The 22,906-nt window shown below is 50.0% G+C and overlaps 1 protein-coding gene across 6 annotated transcripts in view; it reads right to left on the minus strand.

The window, feature by feature from the left end:
• Positions 1-22,906, minus strand: part of LOC139752893 (uncharacterized) — a 469,040-nt gene that overhangs the window by 275,516 nt on the left and 170,618 nt on the right. The gene's annotated exons all lie outside the window — the stretch shown is intronic.

A 22,906-nucleotide genomic window follows, 5' to 3' on the forward strand; every position in this document is an offset into this window, starting at 1 on the left:
CGAGATACCAGTAGTGACACCCCTGGAGGACTTTGGTAACGAGATACCAGTAGACACCCTTGGAAAACGTTGGTGACGAGATACCAGTAGTGACACCCCTGGAGGACTTTGGTAACGAGATACCAGTAGACACCCTTGGAAAACGTTGGTGACGAGATACCAGTAGTGACACCCCTGGAGGACTTTGGTGACGAGATACCAGTAGTGACATCCCTGGAGGACTTTGGTGACGAGATACCAGTAGTGACACCGCTGGAGAACTTTGCTCACGAGATACCAGTAGTGACACCGCTGGAGGACTTTGGTGACGAGATACCAGTAGTGACACCGCTGGAGGACTTTGGTGACGAGATACCAGTAGTGACACCCTTGGAAAACTTTGGTGACGAGATACCAGTACCGACACCCCTGGCGGACTTTGGTGACGAGATACCACGCGTCCTCAACGCCATCTGGTAACAAGACACAGCTAAACGCAAAGCAGGAGTCGTCATGTGTCTCGTTACACGTCGCGTCGAACGGTGATTCGTCCTGCTCGTTTGGTACCTTTACTGCCAATAATGTAATTAAGGCGTTGCGTTTTTGTCTTCTTCTGTTTTACTGATTAAAAAAATATCGCCCTTTGACCTCCTGAGTGGACGTGGTACAGCGAAGTTTTTCTTACGTCAAGTTTCCTTGAAAATACTCGTCAATGACCCACACGAAGACCGGAAGGCGGGCGGGGAGAAATCTTTTATGATATGGTACATAATTACGTGACACACACACACACACACACACACACACACACACACACACCTTACGTTTCTATTTCTTGGTCGACATCCAACCCCCTTCGTCACCTCACAGCACTGGATGCCAACCATCCAACCTCTCGGGTCTGGACTCCAACCTGGACACCAACCCCCAGAAACTGGGCACCAACCCCCAGAAACTGGGCACCAGCCCCCAGAAACTGGGCACCAGCCCCCAGAAACTGGGCACCAACCCCCAGAAACTGGGCACCAACCTCCAGAAACTGGGCACCAGCCCCCAGAAACTGGGCACCAGCCCCCAGAAACTGGACACCAACCCCCAGAAACTGGGCACCAACCCCCAGAAACTGGGCACCAACCCCCAGAAACTGGGCACCAGCCCCCAGAAACTGGGCACCAACCCCCAGAAACTGGACACCAACCCCCAGAAACTGGGCACCAACCCCCAGAAACTGGGCACCAGCCCCCAGAAACTGGGCACCAACCCCCAGAAACTGGACACCAACCCCCAGAAACTGGACACCAGCCTCCCTACCACTGGACATCCACCCCCTGGCAACACCCACCCTGTCTCCCCTTGTAATGCTGCGCGTCTAATGAATCAACTTATTTCCGGTGTGTGTGTGTGTGTGTGTGTGTGTGTGTGTGTGTGTGCCAACCTCGACCTAATGGAAGAAAAATCATTTCTACATTCTCTCACGGTCCTTCGTGTCCTGTGGCAGCCAGCTAGTCCATGCAATCCAGCAAGATAACGAGAGTCTGTATATCTATCTCTCTGTCTATCCACGTGCATGTTGAACAGTCGATCAACCAGTCTATCTATCTATCTATTATTATCTTTATCTCATATTTCAGTCAACCTGTACATTCTATAACCGTTTTGCTTCTCCATGTCTTTCATTTTTATTATTATCACTGCTGTTATTATAATAATAATAATAATAACAATAATAATAATAATAATAATAATAATAAATAATAATAATAGTAACTAATAATAATAATAATAATAATAATAATAATAATAATAATAATGATAATAACAATAATAATAATAGTAACTAATATAATAATGATAATAATAATAATAATAATAATAATAATAATCATAATAATAATAATAATAATAATAATAATAAACTGATAATAATAATAATAATAATAATAATAATAATAATAATAATAATGATGATAATAACAGTATCATAATAATGATCATAATGTAATAATAATATTTGTTATTACTACTATCAATATCATCAATATCATTATTTTCATTATCATTAACAAACTGGAAGGTACAAGCATTCCTTGAGGGCTATCTGCAACACAGTATGTGTCGTGAAATGTCCGTCCGTCCGTTGTCCAGAGGTGCGAATTTTCGACCGGCTGGAAAAACCTTCCTTGATTCATCTTCCTAATTCATCTGAGAGAGAGAGAGAGAGAGAGAGAGAGAGAGAGAGAGAGAGAGAGAGAGAGAGAGAGAGAGATAAACAGATAGAAAGATAGAGAGAGAGAGAGAGAGAGAGAGAGAGAGAGAGAGAGAGAGAGAGAGAGAGAGAGAGAAAGAGAGAGAGCGCACACACGCGTAGCTAAGAGACCCTTACAGCAGCAACCTTAAACTGTGCTTAAACGATACGAAACATAAGTCTGGTCTTAACAGCCCCATCACGATTAACTACTGCCGTTGTTGATGGGGTTGTGGGGGATGGGGTTGTGGGGGTTGAGTGGGGGTTGAGGAGGTTGTGGTTCCACAAATTAACGTGGGGCCAGTTCCTGCTCCGGCACAGGAGTTACCGGGATGTGTCAACATAATCTGGGGGTCCGGGCCCTTAACTTTAGTGAGCCTCCAGGTGTCCCCCAAGTTGAACGCGAAGTTCCCACTTTAGAGGAGTCACTAGTCAAGAGTTGCCCCCAGGGGAAGTGCCCCCGGGAGAAATGTCCCCGGGAGAGGTGTCCCCGGTAGAGGTGTCCCCAGGAGAAGTGTCCCCGGTAGAGGTGTCCCCAGGAGAAGTGTCCCCGGTAGAGGTGTCCCCAGCAGATGTGTATCCAGTAGAGGTATCCCCAGTAGAAGTGTTCCTAGTAGAGGTGTCCCCAGGAGAAGTGTCCCCAGTAGAGGTGTCCCCAGCAGAGATGCCCCCAGGAGAAGTGTCCCCGGTAAAGGTGTCCCCGGTAGGGAAATAAAATGAAAAGAAAGAAGAAAACTGATTTCGACGCCAAGTTCGCTCTGCACCCCAGCAAGTGCCGTCCACCCACCCACCAGGGGATATAAAGACGTCTCCATCCACAAGGACGTCTCCACCCACAGGGACGTGTCCACCCACAAGGACGTGTCCACCCACAAGGGAGTGTCCCCCCATAAGGACGTGTCCCCCCACAAGGACATGTCCACCCACAAGGACGTGTCCCCCCACAAGGACATGTCCACCCACAAGGACGTGTCCCCCCATAAGGACGTGTCCCCCCACAAGGACATGTCCACCCACAAGGACGTGTCCACCCACAAGGACGTGTCCACCCACAAGCACGTCTCCACCCACAAGGACGTGTCCGCCCACACGGACATGTCCACCCACAAGGACATGTCCACCCACAAGGACATGTCCACCCACAAGGACGTGTCCACCCACAAGGACGTGTCCGCCCCACAAGGACGTGTCTACCCACCCACCCACCCACACACACACACACACACACACACACACACGTCCGACCCACAGAAGACAACCAACTGGTTACGAATGACATCCATCCATCCCCGTGTCCTCTCAACATCTCCCGCCTCATCGTCGGACGATAACAATAACGGGGGAGAACCAAACGGCAAACGTCGCCTTCTTCCCCATCCGTCTCGCGCATAATCAGAACACTGTGAACCACCTCAGCAGAGGAGGAGCAGCCACCTCGCTGATCATCTAATCTGGCATCCAGAAGAGAACGCAGAGGAGGAGGAACGAACGAACCAACGAACCAATACCTTAATGGACACGAGTGTCATGTGGCACCGTGGTAGCCGGAGTACAGAGGGAGGGAGGAGGACCGGAAGAAGACGGCCACCACCACACTTGGAAGTTAAGGGCAGAGGAATAAAGTGCAAGTTTTATCGCCGAGGAGTTTGGAGGGGTGGGAAGGGGTTTGGTGAGTGGGGAGGAGGAGAAGGAAGAGGAGGAGGAGGAGGACGAGTTCTCAGGGAATTTAATCCGAGAGCAACCCTTCCCAGATCACGATTAAGTGAATGGAACCATCAGGCGTCGTATACCTGGCTCCCCGACGGCGGGGCCAGCCTTAATTAAAGGAACGTTCTCCTTCGTCCTTCGTCCTCGTGTCCCTCCCTCCGCCAGGAACTTCAGGACGATCCCTCTCTTCCCAGAGAGAGAGAGAGAGAGAGAGAGAGAGAGAGAGAGAGAGAGAGAGAGAGAGAGAGAAGAGACGCAATCGACGGGACCTCAATACTTATTGTAATTGTGTTGTGTTCGTGGGAGAGGGAGTTCGTCGTGAATTATGAACCAGGCTGGGGCTCCAGACGTCCATTGCTCGTGCAGTCCAAATCTTAATTACTTATTACCCAAGTGAAGGACAAAGACAGACAGACAGACAGACAGGCTGGCAAATAAACAGATAAACATAACGGGGAAAATAGACTAAATGACAGATAAACAGACAAACATAACGGGAAAATAGACTACACAAACAGATAAACAGACAAACACAACGGGAAAATAGACTAAAAGACATATAAACAGACAAACACGGTCATATAAACATAAAACCAGCCACCGATCCCACCCGACCACGAAGAAATAAATGGCTCAACCCTTCTAGTCACAGTTGAGCAAACAATATCAATAGAGAGTCTCTCTCTCTCTCTCTCTCTCTCTCTCTCTCTCTCTCTCTCTCTCTCTCTCTCTCTCTCCCGCAACACGACGCTGACAAAAAAATCTTTATATCCTCACACTAATGTAGCATCAAGCACTGAGCGGAAACTCTTCCTCCTCCTTTCCCTCTCTCTCCTCTCTACCCGATCCGTAAGCCCTGCTACACCATCGGGCCATACGCCCACCTCAAACCACACACCCCGGGCAGCGCACGAGTTATGCCTTCTCTTACGTTAAGGATCTGGTCGCCGCCCATCTCTCCGCCACTACGAACATCGATCCAACGTTACAGTAAGACCTCGAATGGCTAATAACGAAACGTCTGCCAAGAAGACATTGGACACCTAGTCTTCAGTTATCTTGATCTTAACCACTCACAAAAACTCATCACGGCAAATTTTCGACCTGCTCTCCCGTGCTGTGGACGTGGTTGGCTTCCTGAGCGCTGCCGGCGGCCACGGAGAAGGGATGGGCACCATCCACCCAACTCTATCTGATCTTGTCTCCTATCCTCCCATTTCGCTCATCCTCGTCCACTAACCACAATCATCAACAGCATACAACCGAGGGAAGAGTCCAGCCCCCGTTGTGCTGGACTGCCATGGTCCTCTTGGAGTCCATACCGGTTTCTCCTGCACATTTCATTGCTTGTACCAAGCATACGCTGTCTCCACCAGCCACCCACTGCTTGTTCCAAGCATACGCTGTCTCCACCAGCCACCAACTGCTTGTACCAAGCATACGCTGTCTCCACCAGTTCGCCCACTGCTTGCCCCAGCCATACACACAGCTTGTACCGATCGTCCAGTGCTTTATCAAGATCCTGCTTCCTTTCTCTACTTCCTCCAAGCTCTTAAAATTTCCCGAGATTCGAAAGCTTTTTAAAACTTACAATTTGCTGACGGCCTTCCAGTGATGTCTAAGTTTACATATCAAGCAGTTTTCACAGCTACAACAACACATTTGAGAGGAACAGCATATTCATTTTCGGTATTATATGCTGCTATCTTAACACTGCTTCATATTTCGTAAATACTGAAGGAAATCAATGCATACACTCTGTGATCTTCCTCCTGCCCGCCTGAGAATACGACTTTCAGATGTAAACAAGAGGCCCAGCCAACCAGATGCTTTGCTCACGTTCACGTGATCACTTTAAACCAATCAGAGCCCAGGAATCATTCCCGCCACCTTATATTCGTGGTCTCTCCTCCATCGTCAAAGTATAGATTCATAGATACAAACTCACGCGTGTTCGTCAAGCACCGCAATGGTTGGATCCCATGTGCATGGACCACGTCGCATATAATCCCCTTAACAGAGCCACACGAGAGGCGTAAAGGTGTGTACAGTGTATTGCGATTTCCGGTTTTATAGAGAGTCTCCGGGGCAAGTTTTAAGTGTGATCCGCATAAAGCCTTGTGGAATAAGAGACGCTTTAAACAGAGGACTGTCGGGGGGTGTGGATGGAAATCCCAAACACTTCTACGGCACAAGACCTTAGTGTGTGTGTGTGTGTACGTTGAATGAAATGGCGATGAGTTGGAAAGGTGTGCGGGCAGGGGGGAACGCAGGCGAGCGTGAACAGATAGGCGATGACTGTGGGCAGTGTACCAAGGGAGGGATACACGGCCCCAGCGATGGACGGCCAGACGGATCACGGAGAGAATTGGGAAGGATAGGGTGAGAGAGAGAGGGAGAGAGGAGACCTCGGGGTAGAGCCACATCTTCATGGATGACACGTACGGATGGGCTGGGGGAGGAGGGAGTAGAAGAGGCGGCGGGGTGGGAGACAGAGCATGGGAGGGAGTGTGGGGAGAGGGAGTGGTGGGTGGGAGACAGAGCAGGGGAGGGAGTGTGGGGAGAGGGAGTAGAGGGTGGGAGACAGAGCATGGGAGGGAGTGTGGGGGAGAGATAGTGTGGGGAGAGGGAGTGGAGGGTGGGAGACAGAGCAGGGGAGGGAGTGGAGTGGGAGACAGAGCAGAAAGGGAGTGTGGGGAGGAGGAGTAGAGGGTGGGAGACAGAGCATGGGAGGGAGTGTGGGGAGAGGGAGTAGAGGGTGGGAGACAGAGCATCGGAGGGAGTGTGGGGAGAAGGAGTGGAGGGTGGGAGACAAGAGCAAGGGAGGGAGTGGAGTGGGAGACAGAGTGGAGGGAGGAGGGAGTGGAAGGTGGAAAAGTTTGTGGGGAAGGTGGGTGATAAACTGGGGCGCCCCGGGGCGCGGGGAGATAACATCACTCAAGGAATATATGTAATGCATACGTCATCGGCTCGTGTGTGTGTGTGTGTGTGTGTGTGTGTGTGTGTGTGTGTGTGTGTGTGTGGCTGACCATCCCACACCACAACAATACGCCATCACTACAGTCCAGAGTGTTCAGTACGGAGAAAAGCGGAACGTGAGAACCAGTACGGAGGGAGAGCCGAGAAGAAGATGAAGAAAGGAAGAGTTAATACGACATACCTAGATACCCCGTCCAAGAATAATGGTTACGTGAGAAAGGTCGAAGGTCTATGGACACACACACACACACGGGTGTTGCGTCAGTGTCAACCCCTCACAGAAGGATGTGTGAATACGTAACAACAAACGGGTGAAGAAACGCGAACAATGACACGGGGTTGGAGGTGAAAACTTAATATAGGAAGAGAGACCGGGTCAGAGGAACAGCTAGAATGGTTTGGGATAAATAGTGAGGGAAAGTTGTGAGTTACCGTGTTTGATTACGGATATAGTGAGTAAGATTCTTTGGACGGTGATGATGAAGGGTAACTGAAGAATGATCAATGGGCTGCTTAGAGAGAGAGAGAGAGAGAGAGAGAGAGAGAGAGAGAGAGAGAGAGAGAGAGAGAGAGAGAGAGAGAGAGAGAGAGAGAGAGAGAGAGAGAGAGAGTTAAGTGTGCTTTGGGGAAATGTGTGTGACGAAAACGACAGGGCATGAGGAAGGGGAGAGGGGAGAGCAGAGAGGGAAGGGAGAGAGGGGAGAGGTTAGAGGGGACAAAAGTACAAGGCGTTAGCGAGGGATGAGAAGAGCGATTGTGGGAAGTGACGTGAGGTGGTAACAGTATGATATGTGGGTGTTGGTGTGGGTGTGGGGGGCGGTCGCAGGCTGGGGGAGTGTGGGTGCTGCTGGTGGGTGTGTGGGGGTCGGGTGGTCAGAGACTGAGGGATGTGGGGGGGAAAGTGTGAGAAACTATCAAAATGAAGAAAACAAGAGACACTTGCGTCTGCCTTACGTCCTCCTGCAACGGCGGAAGACAATATAGGGCAATACACACCCCAAGGTCTCTGTTATTACCCTAATACAAACACATATATACGTAACTCGGATCTACCCATCCTCCTCTGGCACACGCGCATACACACCCCCCCGCGAATCATGGCACCTGCAAATAAATCCGTCTATTACTCATTAACATGCAGATTTATGCAACTCCGTGCCCCCCCCAGGATCAAATCAGTTCGTCACCTCCACGGGGGTGCTGTGAAGGGGGGGGGGGTTCTGGGAAGGGGGGGCGGCGGGGACCAATGGTATGAGGTATGACTTTCGAACACGTATTGTTTATTCTTTTATTGTTGTTGTTGTCCTGGCGAACGTGTGTGTGTGTGTGTGTGTGTGTGTGTGTGTGTGTGTGTGTGTGTGTGTGTGTGTCTAGGAGGCATGCAGAGGCAGGGGGTGATAATGATGATAACCTGGTCCCTCACACAGAGGGAGTGTAGTGTAGTGGCAGGGGACACAGCAAGACTACGAAGCAGAGGGACGGAGAGTTAGGGACACAGACACCACACAGACAGACCACCCCCCAAGGTTCAACCCCACACAGACCCCCACCAAAGGTTCAACCCCACACAGACCCCCACCAAAGGTTCAACCCCACACAGACGACCCCCACCAAAGGTTCAACCCCACACAGACGACCCCCCCAATGTTCAAGTAAGGGTGGTTACTGACCTTGCCATCGCTGAAGAAAAAAAAAAAAAAAAGAAAAGATGATGCCGTCCCCTTAGAAGCAGAGGAAGAAAAGGAGCGCAAAGCGAAGTGGCACTCTCTCTCTCTCTCTCTCTCTCTCTCTCTCTCTCTCTCTCTCTCTCTCTCTCTCTCTCTCTCTCTCTCTCCTCTCTCCTCCTCCCCCCCCCCCCCCCCCCCCCCCCCCACACACACACACACACACACACATCCTCGGGCAACACGCCGGCCGGGAGAAACACGAGAGAAAAATAATACGACACTGAGAGAGAGAGAGAGAGAGAGAGGAAAAAATATACGGAGTGGATACAGTGAAGTGCAGCTGCATAGGAAGGTGTGGAGGAGGCGAGGGGACAGAACACAACTGAGTGTGGATATGGACGAAGACCATTACAGTCCTGTTCTTTACGACTGGACGATAATCTCACTGCTGAAATGACACAGGGTCGAGTCTTGTTAGCACACACGGGCACAGAGAACACACACACACACACACACACACACACACACACACACACAGGAACGTGAAGGCTCTTGTGAAAGACGTAGTTTGGTGATCTGGGCTGTACGTTTATCGACTACCATCATGATTAATGCGCCATCTACTTTACCGATCATCAGTCGAACACTCCTGAACACCTTATTTAGGTGTTCACGATAGATAATTCAGACACTGTATACAATCACTGTATCATCACTGTATACAATCACTGTATCATCACTGTATACAATCACTGTATTATCATCGTGTGTGAGGCGTGACGAATTGATCACCACAGGTGAGAAGAGCAAAGGAAGAACAGGGTAAGGAAGGGAGCGAACGTGTCACACGACCAGACCTTTAACACTAGTGGAAAAGATGTCTCCAGTGTTTACCCATAATTCAGCCAGGGGAGGGAGGAGGGAAAGCGTGGAGCAAAGAACACAGAAATGGAATTTCTGAGGGGAGCGGGAGTGGCCAGAGATTTTGACTTTTCCCCGCTGAGCGCCGACGGCAAACACAATTGTTAAATGTCGCTTAGTTCCCTTTTTCGGTTTTTTTTACGCGCCTTTCCATGATGGAGGCAGTTCTGACCGGTTTATAAAGGGAGGCCGTTGTGCTTGGGGCGAGGAGGAGAAACTGTTTATGAAGGCGGGGGAGAAGCTGTGCTGACGCGGATTAAACTGTGGACAGAGCGGGTGAGTGAGTCAGGAACTGGTTACGAGTTACCGCGCTTATGTAACACTCTCGCGAACGTGATGAGTGAGTTACCGACCGGTGAGGTACGGATGAACTGTGGTGAGAGGGAACTCTTAAAAAGAAACGCAGCAGTTGCGTATGTATCTGTGTGTGTGTGTGTGTGTGTGTGTGTGTGTGTGTGTGTGTGTGTGTGTGTGTGTGAGCGCGGACCCTCCTGGTCTCTGGTTGAAGAACTGGGTAGAGTAGAAGGTCTCTTAATCATGTAATGTCTGCAGAACAAGGGTGGTTTGAACCTGTGGTCCACGGCCCATTTTCCCCAGTGGTCCACGGAAGGAAAAGAATAATAAGCCAGTAACCAAATAACTAAATGAATAAATAGATATATACATTTCCACCATCAAGAGATTAAATGAATAAATGAATATATATATTTCCACCATCAGGCACCATCTCTAAGAAAGGGTTTGGATGGTATGTACATTCTTGAGTGTGATTTCAGACCAGATATGATACAGGATATAAGGTGAAGGTGGTCCACAGACACAGCCTGTGTCTCCTAGTGGCCCACGTACATACATACATACATACATACATACACACACACACACACACACACACACACACACACACACACACACACACACACACACTCGTGTTAATGGCCTCGCGAGGGCCCACTGTCACTATAATAGCTCCCTCTTAGTGTGTGTGTGTGTGTGTGTGTGTGTATGTGTATGTGTGTGTGTGAGAGAGAGAGAGAGAGAGAGAGAGAGAGAGAGAGAGAGAGAGAGAGAGAGAGAGAGAGAGAGAGAGAGAGAGGTTCAGGCTAGCGTGTTGATGGTCTCTTGCTAACACAGCTGATGACGAGGAGGAGGAGGAAGAGAACTAAACAGCCACTCACATTGGATCAGCACTCATCTCATTTTCTCACCCACTGCCACACACAAACAGTCTCCCTTATTAAAGACAGAAGTAGTAAATGACTAATTTAATGGGGGGGAGGGAGGGAGGGAGGGGGACTATTTCGTAGTCTTCGACTACGGGGCAACTCTACTTTCATGGGGGGGGGGGGGGGGCATATTTCGGAATCTTACGACTGTGAGGTAGTTCTAATTTAATGGGGGGGGGGGGGACCATTACGGAGTCTTCGACTATGGGGCAGCTCGGTAAATGCCATTAAGACAGTGAGTAACCAATGAGAGGGGGAGGAGGATCCTTGTTATTGATCTTCGGAGTGCTTCTCTGGACGTAAGAAACCACTACAAAAGTATGATAATGGGTGGCGCACGAGGACGGGAGGGTGACAGACTCTCTCCCCCACACTTCTGCGAAACCAGACTGTCGTAATGCGAGACCAGGCTGTCGTACTGCGAGACCAGGCTGTCGTACTACGAGACCAGGCTGTCGTACTGCGAGACCAGGCTCTCGTTAGGAGAGACCAGACTGTCGCACTACGAGACCAGGCCGTCGTACTGCGAGACCAGGCTCTCGTTAGGCGAGACCAGACCGTCGCACTACGAGACCAGACTGTCGCACTACGAAACCAGACTGTCGCACTACGTGACCAGACTGTCGCACTACGAGACCAGACTGTCGCACTACGAGACCAGACTGTCGCACTACGAGACCAAACTGTCGTACTGCGAGACCAAACTGTCGTACTGCGAGACCAGACCGTCGCACTACGAGACCAGACCGTCGTACCACACAGTGCTCTGGCCTGGGTCAGAGGAGAAGAGTGTAGACTAAACAAGGTTGATGTTGCAAGAGGAGGAAGAGCAGGAGGTTGCGGGAGGTGTCGCCTCCTGTATTGTAGCCTCAGCATCATCCCTGACACCTCCTCCTGTACTGTAGCCTAGGCATCATCCCTGACACCTCCTCCTGTACTGTAGCCTAGGCATCATCCCTGACACCTCCTCCTGTATTGTAGCCTCAGCATCATCCCTGACACCTCCTCCTGTACTGTAGCCTAGGCATCAACCCTGACACCTCCTCCTGTACTGTAGCCTAGGCATCATCCCTGACACCTCCTCCTGTACTGTAGCCTAGGCATCATCCCTGACACCTCCTCCTGTACTGTAGCCTGGGCATCATCCCTGACACCTCCTCCTGTATTGTAGCCTCAGCATCATCCCTGACACCTCCTCCTGTACTGTAGCCTAGGCATCAACCCTGACACCTCCTCCTGTACTGTAGCCTCAGCATCTATCTTACATACAACTGGAATAATATAATCTATCGAGAAATATGATCTTTGATCACTTAATTATTTCTTTTTGTAACGAACCTTTTGTTACGTTTTTTTTTATGTACAAAACTATCACGAGTTTTATAATGTAATTTGGTCTGATCTTAATGTTAAATTGTCCTTTTTATCACAGAAATCTAATGTCTTGACGGATACAGTAATGTAGTGTATGAATAATGATCAAATCATTTTATTTGACACATTTGAAGAAAAAACCCTTCGTATATATACAACTCACTTGAAATGTACCTTTTTATCAGAGAAATCTAATTTCTTGACGGATACAGTAATGTAGTGTATGGATAATGATCAAATCGCTTTATTTGACACATTTGAAGAAAAAAACCTTCGTATATATACAACTCACTCGAAATGTAACAAAGACTGGATCAACACGATTCTTGCCATGCTTCGTGAAGTGACATAGTTCAAAACTCTGATGGCTTTTAATGTTAAAAACTCCGATGGCTTATTGTTAAAAACTATCATCTAGTATCGTTAAAGCCTATCATCTAGTATCGTTAAAACCTAGTAACTAGTATTAAAAACTATCATCTAGTATTGCTAAAAATTATCATCTAGTATTGTTAAAAACACCGACCTAGTTAGTACATTGGGGTGTCCCACAAGAGAGAGAGAGAGAGAGAGAGAGAGAGAGAGTCCCGGGCTGTTTGCCGTAACGGAGGGAAAAACAAAGCTCTGGAAAACAGATAGAGAGAGAGAGAGAGAGAGAGAGAGAGAGAGAGAGAGAGAGAGAGAGAGAGAGAGAGAGAGAGAGAGAAACAACCCCCCCACTCGTCTAACACAGTTCGAGTTTCCGCCCTGTTGTCTTTGACGCCTGGCATCAAAAGGGTCGCCCCAGCCACCCACCATCCCCCCAGCAGACACCTTTGATTACCGGGCAGGTGTGAGGGGCGTGTGTGTGTGAGAGGTGCTGGCGCCGAGCCATACCCTCCCTTACGGCACACACACACACACTGTGATCAGCTCCAACCCTAAGAGCAGCCGGGAAGTCTCAAGACCCTATCCACACACACCCCTCCCTACCCACCCACCTTTGTTGTCGTAGACTTAACAAGGCTGACGCGATCAAAGCGGCCTCAATATTGTTTTGGTGGGAGGAAGGGGGCCGCCTTCTATCCACCTACTTACAACGAGATTTCGCCATCAGGTAGCACCCGCGCCAACACACACACACACACACACACACACAGGTCTGGAGGAGGCAGGGTCGGTACTTGCAGCGTAAACAAATGGGAACCATCTCCTATTCCTCTGGTCATGTGTGAGGCGCGGGTCTGGCGGCGTATCCAGTGGCCACGTTCTAGCCTTGTGGGAGGGAACGCTCTGGCCTTCGGGGGGAGGTAGCCTTAAAGCGCCAGGCCTTGGTGGAAACCTGTGGGGGACGACGTGGTGGTGGTGGTGTGCATCGCGGGTGTATATACTGTCTGACCTACTGAAGGTCTGGTCTGATGTGTGTGGCTCCGGCTCACCTGGCGGGAATAGGGTCTGGCTCGGCAGGTGCGATCTCATCGCCAGGCGTGGTCTGAACTGACTCGAGGGCGTGGTCTGACCTGACTCGAGGGCGTGGTCTGACCGACTCGAGGGCGCGGTCTGACGTGTGTGCGGCGCCTGTGACGGTTCCGCTCTGCCATGGAAGGGGGGGGGGGGTGTTTCCGTGCTTGGAATTCGTAATGGAAACGTAGGCCTGCCACACACCCACCCATCCCACACCCCACCTTCCTACCTCCCTCCCTCTCCCAAGGCAGCGTCCGGCAGGGTCGGTGCGTCCAGCCAGCGTGACGCTCACACAAGGCAGTTTTGGCTATGGACACACCAGTGCGTAATTATGACCTTGTTTACGTAAAAGGTTTTAAGAAAAGGACAGACGTTGAGTGAAACCTAGAAATGGGCTAAAGATGTGGAAAGAAAGGGGAACTTCCCCCTCTTCTGCCTCTTCTGTCTTCTTTCACTGAACAAAAAGGAAGAACTGGTTAAGAATGAGTGTTAAGTAAACATGTCGCCCCCTCTCTTTCCCCTCTCATTCCCAAATCACTTCGAATGCCATGATCCACAATAAGAAAATGATGAAGAGAAATAGGATATAAACACACTTGACCCCAAAAATGAGAGATCACGTGTTTATTGTGCTTGTAAGAGGGTTATTAAGGCTTGTTCCGTGGCTTAATGAGGCAAAGAAACGCCAGTCATCTTGACACGGAGGGTGTAAGATGGTTCTCTGCCACCACTCAAACACTCCTACGTCAGGAGGGTGGTACTTCCCCGGACGGCTACTGTCTCTACAACCTACAGACAGGATGGTTCCCGTCCAACACTCCTACGTCAGGAGGGTAGTACTTCCCTGGCGGCTACTGTCTCTACAACCTACTGACACGGAGTGTGTAAAATGGTTCCCATACAGCACTCCTACGTCAGGAGGGTAGCACTTCCCCGGACGGTTACTGTCTCTACAACCTACTGACACGGAAGGTTTAAGTAAGGATGGTTCCCTACCATCACTCCAACACTTCCTACGTCAGGAGGGTAGTACTTCCCTGGGCGGCTACTGTCTCTACAACCTACTGACACGGAGGGGGGTAAAGATGGCTCCCGTCCATCACTTCAACACTTCTGAGTCTAAAAACGTAGCCTATTACTTCCCTGGGCGGCTTTGCAACCAGCATCCCACGAAGCAATTTGTTCAAGCTATCCTTAAGAACCAGAGGATCCACAAGTGTGGTTATGGCTTCAGTCGAGACTACGGAGGCTGGTATAGCCTAAAGTAATGCAATGGGTGAAGTGTGAATGTATATGTGAGGTGTGGCTGTAGACTGGCCTGATAGCAGGTGTGGGACTAACCTGAAGACGTGGGCTGGCTTATGGATGTGGTTCCGATCTACTGGTGTTATCTTGGGCATGGAATGACCTCCCTGTGGACCATGTGGTCCGACGTGTGGGTCTGAGCCGTAGGTGTGGTGTGAGATGTGGGTGTGGTCCGAGCTGTGAGTGTGGTCCGACCTATGGGTGTGGTCTGAGCTGTGGGTGTGGTTCGAGCTGTGGGTGTGGTTCGACCTGTGGGCGTGGTCTGAGCTGTGGGCGTGGTCTGAGCTGTGGGCGTGGTCTGACCAGTGGGTGTGGTCTGACACGCGGGTGGAGTCCTTCTCGCGGGCTTGGCCTCTCCTGAGGGCGTGGCCAGGCCAGTGGGCGTGGGGAGCGTGTTGGAGAGCGTGATGCGAGAGCAGAGAGAGAGAGAGAGAGAGAGAGAGAGAGAGAGAGAGAGAGAGAGAGAGAGAGAGAGAGAGAGAGAGGGCGTGGCTGAGCCATACGCGTGGTGGATTATAATGGTGGGTGTGGTGCCGTGTTACGAGCGTGGTAAACAAGCTGTTACAGTAATGGTGTGTGTGAGGGGAGAGAGAGAGAGAGAGAGAGAGAGAGAGAGAGAGAGAGAGAGAGAGAGAGAGAGAGAGAGAGAGAGAGAGAGAGAGAGAGTTTACACTCTACACGTAAACCCATCCACGTCCCATGTAATAAAATTAAACAACGTCTAGAGTTACCAGTCCTCCCTCTGTGTGTGTGTGTGTGTGTGTGTGTGTGTGTGTGTGTGTGTGTGTCGGCCAATGTGCACGTTGAAGCCCTGCACGAACGCCTCCCACACCCCCGGGTGGTGTGTATACCTCTGAAAAAAAAAAACACCCGTGGGTGATCAAAGACCGCCAGGAGACTGTGTGAACTACCATGAGGCCATGAACTACCATGAGGCCATGAACTACCATGAGGCCATAACACCGTAATTGGCCTTAGGAGTTGCATCGCGAATCCTCTTGGAAGTATTCTACAAAGAGGCGCATCTAGGGATGTCCCGTGACACCGTACCTCCCTCCCTCTCCCAAGGCAGCGTCCGACAGGGTCAGTGCGTCCAGCCAGCGTGGCGCTCACACAGGCAGTTTCGGCTATGGACACACACACACACACACACACACACGGGAACTATCTATCCCACCCGACTACCATCACAGGCAGACTGAAGTAGATCTTTATTGCTCTAATGGAAACCGAGTGCATGAGACGACCCGTCCTTGCCTCCCTGATCCTCTCTCTCTCTCTCTCACACACACACACACACGCCCCTCCTAGCCTCCCTCGCCCCTCCATCTGGGGGAGCCAGGCACCTAATAAGCAATACACGCGAACCTAACCCAGACCCAACACCGCACAGGCCTCGGCGTTCGGCAAAGTCAACCCTCCACACGACCATAGATCCTCCCGACTTTAACATCTGAGCACCACTAAAGCTGACATAAGCCGACGTCAAGCGTCCAAACGGGAAAGAGAGGCGCCAGCTCAGTTTTCACCAGCTTAAGAGCATGACACCAGCAACCATCACACGGTGTTAGGTGACCTGAGCCCCTTAACCTGTGAACTCACGCCTTCCCCTGACGGTCGGTGCCTTACATGGGTAGCGAAGGGCCGGATGTGTGTGTGTGTGTGTGTGTGTGTGTGTGTGTGTGTGTGTGTGTGTGTGTGTGTGTCGTACGTAATACAGATGGAGGTATCCAGCCCGCCAAATGTACGTGCCAATTACTGGGCGAGCACAGCGCACAAAGTGAGGGAGCGTGGGATCCACAAGGCAGGCACTGGGGGTGCCTCATCCAAGCAACTCGTATCGTGGCCATATCAACGTCTGGTTCCGAGACATATCTCCACTGTGTCAGACCTGAGTGTGATGTGTCTGTGGGAGTGACAAATGTGCCAGTGTCGCCCTACGGCGGCTCTCCCTCACTGACAGCGTCGTGACGAGGTGGTGTGGTCAATCAATAGGCGCCACACCTGGCCACTGTAATTATCACGTAAAGCAACTCTGACACGACGTAGCCTCGTGCGAGTGTGGGCAGAGATACACCACTGGCACAGCTCCGACCCCCGACAACGTAACTCCCGTCTGCACAGACGTGCTGACGAAACCAGCCACAGGAGGACACCTGGACCACTGCCGCTCCCAAAGGGGTGAGGCAAAGATCTAGGCAAGCGTGGCTGACGATGACCCAGCCGCCTCACAAATACCAAAAGCATCACTGAGGGTAGTCAGTCCGACGCGGTCAACTCACTTGACTCAGACTACAGCTACACCACTGATGCCTGAGGACGTCAGGGGATGTACGTACGTACGACTCCCAGACTCCAGAGGGCCTTGGAGCTCCTCTACCGTCAGCGGCAGCACGACATGCAATTCTTGACTTATTACCTTCCTGGCTTGGCTCTACGGTGTCTCATCCCCCAAGGCTTCTAGCAGCAACTCCGTGTGACATCGTCTTCGCCCGTTTCAAGAAGAATCTCAGAGCTATGGGACTTTCGGACATACCTTTCTATAGCAAGGTACAAACGACGACATCACACAAACTCAGGACCCCAGCACATTACTTCTCCCTCCTGCAGAAGCTCTACGAGACCCGGCAGGCACGCACCTCTCCCATGGAATGCATACTGCATCTCGCACATCTATGATAACGCCATGGAAACCCTATCAAGCTTGCCTCCATTACCTCACATTACCTCATTCGGTTCACCTCATCCTCTAAATACAAGAAGTAATATTAAATCTAGTAATGCATGACGACTTCGAAGACTTTACTCACAGAATACTGAGCGACCAGACACAATGCCACTGAATATTTACAAGACAGATACAATACCACTGAATATCTCTACAAGACAAACACAAGAAACCAAATTGGACATTTGTGATATCATGACAGCCAGGGAGTATATAATGGGGCGGAGATACAGCACACCTGCTAATGAGCAGACCACGATCCTTACAGCACATACACTCGGTCAAAGTAGCTCCGCAACTCTGCATGATAAAGGGGCTATTTGTGACCGACTCCCCAGGGCTCAGGATTTTGTGAACTCGGTAAATTCTTCGCTGACACTGACGTATTTCAGGACGCCCCTACTCCTGTACCCGGGTTTTGCAAGCGCATGAATTTCCCTGGTGGCAACTGACTGTACCCATAATGGTACGTAATTCACCTTATGTAATGATCAAGGTTGTCCATATACGTGTGTGTTGACCATCTCTAGAAAGTGTGTGTTGATTTACTGAAAGCATAGCGCTCGAAGCTCATCTTTTTAACTATTACACACAATTCTTGCTTATGGGCACAGGTGGTTCTAGGGTGGACAAACTCTCCGAACCTGCCTACCATGGGCCAATGGTCCTCTTGCAGTGCCTTCACTTCATATTTCTTAGATTATCGCGACACAAGGAATGGCTGATGAAATCATCCTCACTCCAACATTATCGTCATGATTATGGTATGAATATTATTAGCCAATCTGAAGGTAAATGTGTCGTGATTAATGACAGCGATGTGGACTGTGTGAGGCACTGGGGAGGTGGTTGTACAAGATGGATGTGGATCACTGTGACGTGTGTGTGTGTGTGTGTGTGTGTGTGTGTGTGTGTGTGTGTGTGTGTGTGTGTACTGAGGCCTCTGCCTTCTTCCCCCAGCGATGGTACTCTGGCCCAACCTCAAGATCTATATATATGCCACAGGTATTTGAAGTTCTTTTTTTTTGTTATCAAAAAAGATCTATGACATCTCCTTTGCTGGCGAAGGGGCGAGTCTTCGAGGCATCAGTCATGCCATCACTGATATACAGATGCGAGTCATGAGCTTAGTGTTGAGCCTATATCTTAATAGCACAACTGGTGTTTGAAACTGTTACTTAGCGTTAGGGAGATCAACATGCAGCGATGTTTGTTGGGCTGTGTCGGGATTATCCAATGTACAAGACTTGTCGATCAAATCTAAGCAACACAAATTTCTTCCATTCAATGAGGCATTAACGATCTATCTATGACGAGATGATCCATTCAATCTAGTGACCCCGACACGAACACTGTTATGAGAAGGTTAATGTGTGGGGGACTTCGCGACCACTGATGTGAGAGACCTCAGCGTGGCTCTATACAGAAGACAATTTCCAGCAACACAGACAATGACCCTTCCTGATGTACACCTTATCAAGACATAAACCCAAGTTTTTCTGTACAATACACCTATAGGGACACACACACACACACACACACACACACACACACACACACACACACACAGTTATCGAAAACCACCGCCTGTCCTGTATAAAGTCTCGCGCGACCAGGGCACTCACTCCCTGGAGTGCGAGATGGAAGGGTGCAGTAGAAGGAGGTGGGGATCACAATACCACCACCCCCAGATGAGCGAGTGTGTGTGTATGTAGTGACACACAAGACAGAACGACACGTAGCGCAGGACTGTCCGCTGACTCACTACACAAGATACACACATCATCTCGCTTATTTTCCGACCCATTTGCACACCAGACGTGACGTGTGTGAAATAAACGACATTTTGTCGACTTGATCAGCAGTGTCAAGAAATTACGAAGTGTTTGCTTAGATTCACTGATAAGATATCTAATTGTGGTGATGAACTAAGTGGACGGCAATTATGTTGGCGGACCTGCACATCCTGATGTATATGACTGTGTATATAGCTGCTGTTTCGTAAGGGGATGTGTATTGCTGTGGCCAATAAGCCCGAGTGTTGTGGTAGGAAGATGATGAGGGGACTTGGAAGTCGCTACTGACATTCAGAAACTGCTACTTAGCAAGTTTAGCGCATCTTAAACCAAAGGCCTGCCTGGCTTCTACGCCCTCCGGTGATGTCTGGGTATATTAGCGGCGGGGAGGTCAGGTCAGGTCACGGGGGCAGTCCTTTGTGAGTGATATAACTTCCCATTGGCTGGGGAAGCCGAAGGGAGGGCGGCGCTAACAAAGGCTGTGCGTTATCTGGCGACGTTTTGAATGGCTGAGACTTGAAGGAGGCGGAGCATCCGTCGTCGATGCTGAAGGTGGTTGGTCCTGACCTCCCTCTTACACTGCGTGACCCCCAGGTCAGGTCAGCCAAGCCGCGAGGGGAATGGGTCGTCCGCCGAGCTCATTACAGTTGCTGCTTCCCTGTGGGGAGGGGAGGGTAGGGATTTGCGACGTCAGGTGAGGCCACGCGTTGTTAACTCGTCAGGCGCTGTTTGGTGTGAGCGAGGCAGCGCTGCTGACGTGTGGCGCAACGTCATGCATGGTAATGGCATCACAAAACTTAATTCCAAGATGGGCAATACGACTCTCTCTCTCTCTCTCTCTCTCTCTCTCTCTCTCTCTCTCTCTCTCTCTCTCTCAGTCTCAAATCAAAAGGCCTAACACTGCAAGTCTTCAACATTCTTGAGCAATCTTGATTTTCAACAACAACACAGAACATTATCTTCGTATCAGATGTTCAAGTGAACAGCAATAATCGTATGGTATCATAAAAGAAAACACAACATTGTGTGCAGAGCTTTTCCTTTCCTCTCAGCAATAGATGAGAGAAGCGGGTAAATAGATCGCTGTGGCAAGAGGCAAGACAATCAACACCTTCAACTCAAAACTAGACGAGTTATTCAGCGCCATCTGTCATCAGTAGTTCGCAGGCGTTTCACAGACGTTAACAATTTGCTGTTCAAATGTAAAACATCAATTTTCAGATCAGCCTCCAAAGGAGAACCTCACTGTGTGGTTAAGGGAAGTGAGCATTTCCCCGTCCACACTCCCCAGCAGGATATCCCTAACAGCAGTGCCGGCCCTAGCCTTTTGGGGGGGGCCCTTAGTCGAATCTCATCGACGGGCGCCTCGCCCTTAAATCGCCTCCCCCCTAAATCACGAGGTCTAGGGAGGCAGGGCCTAAGGGCACGCCCCTGGAAGAATTTGAAAATCTAGGGTGTCGAGGACAGCATTTTCTGCCTTCTAATGGTTGCCATATCGCCGTCGGGAACAGGTGGGTTCCAACCCTTAGCGGTGGGGGACGCCCTACGAATTTAGTGTATTCAGGAAGGGCCACACGAACCCTGCACGGTGGTATATATAGTCTCTCCAAACCACAAGGTGTTCCCTCTCGGCTTATCTCCTCTTGGTAGACCACACGACCCTGCTTGGAGGTAGTTGAGCCGGAGGGAGAGGTGGGTTTGGACGGAAGGTGGTGCCTTCGACTGCTTTAATCATCCAATGTCCTCTCATGGACCATCTGGTCCTCCAGTGACCTATATGCCACTAACGGAGTGCGTGTGTGTGTCGCTGCGCCACTCACCGTGAAAACATTTGAGGTCAGTCTGCCAACAGCCCACCAGGCGATGGGTGTCAAGATGGGTAAGATGAGTCACTCTGCCAACACTTACCAACAGAAATACTCTCCAGATGACGACAGGCAGAGGCATGCGAGACACACACACACACACACACATATATATATATATATATATATATATATATATATATATATATATATATATATATATATATATATATTCTTTTCTTTATAATACTTAATTGCTGTCTCCCGCGTCAGCGAGGTAGAGCAAGGAAATAGACGAGGAATGGCCCGACCTACCCACATACACGCGTATGTACATAAACGCCCATACACGCACATATACATACATATACATTTCAATGTATACCTACATATACATACACAGACATATGCATATATACACATGTACATATCTATACTTTCTGCCTTCATCCATCACCTGTCGCCAAGGAAATATACATTATATATTTATATTTATATATATATATATATATATATATATATATATATATATATATATATAGGCAGTCACCCACCCATACCCTAGTAATGTGACCTGACAATCTCCATCTCTCCTGGCCTCCATTAAGGGGACCACAGTGGACCACCGCGTCGCTCTAAGACGTGTTTACACTCGGGTCATCATCATGTTTATCCTCACATCAATCTAGTCTATCCTCCCTCCTCAAGCCCTCTATTCCCCGTCCCCCCCCCTCCTCAAGCCCTCTATTCCCCCCTCCTCAAGCCGTTGATTGATTAACACTATCGGACGCTAACGAGACGGGTCTATAATTACAGTCAGATTTTAACTGGACCCCTCCGCGACCCACTGCCCTAGCCAGCTACAAGGCAGAGTGGAAGCCAGGCACCAGATCTCCACACATATTCCCCCGACGAGAAATAAGCTAATGATGGGTTTCGTTGATGTATTGACAATGGGGGTACTGACCGGGATTGGACAGCCAGGGGGGAAAGGGGAAATGGGGGAATAAATTCCATCTCTTTTCCCTTATTTTGTTTTTCTTTATCGTGGATGAAAATCCGAAATGGGGGAAGTGAGGGAAGGAGGGAGATTCCATTGCAAACAGAATGAAACAGTTTCTTTTTTTCTTTCAACACAATGGAACTGTTTCCATCTTGGACATAAAGTGTTCCATGTGTTCCGGTTTATTGGATTATATTACGTTTTTTACGAGATATTGCCACTGGCCGAGTGGGACTTGGGTGTGTCAGCCGAGGCCCGAGTGCGTTACAGGAGGCTCGAGTGTGTTAGCAGAGGCTCGACTGCGTCAGCGGAGGTTCGGGGTGTCAGCGGTGGCCCCGGGGCGTGTCAGCGAAGACCCGGGTGTGTTTAGTGGAGGTCCGGGTGTGTCAGCGAAGACCCGGGTGTATCAGCGAAGACCCGGGTGTGTTAGTGGAGGACCGGATATGTCAGCGAAGACCCGGGTGTGTTTAGTGAAGGTCCGGGTGTGTCAGCGAAGACCCGGGTGTGGTTAGTGGATGTCCAGGTGTGTCAGCGAAGACCCGGGTGTGTCAGCGAAGACCCGGGTGTGTCAGCGGACGTCCAGGTGTGTCAGCGAAGACCCGGGTGTGTTTAGTGAAGGTCCGGGTGTGTCAGCGAAGACCCGGGTGTGACAGCGAAGACCCGGGTGTGTTGAGTGAAGGTCCGGTTGTGTTAGCGAAGACCCGGGTGTGTCAGCGGAGGCTCGGGTG

This window comes from Panulirus ornatus, chromosome 13 (genome assembly GCF_036320965.1).
Source record: "Panulirus ornatus isolate Po-2019 chromosome 13, ASM3632096v1, whole genome shotgun sequence".
Lineage (NCBI taxonomy): Eukaryota > Metazoa > Arthropoda > Malacostraca > Decapoda > Palinuridae > Panulirus > Panulirus ornatus.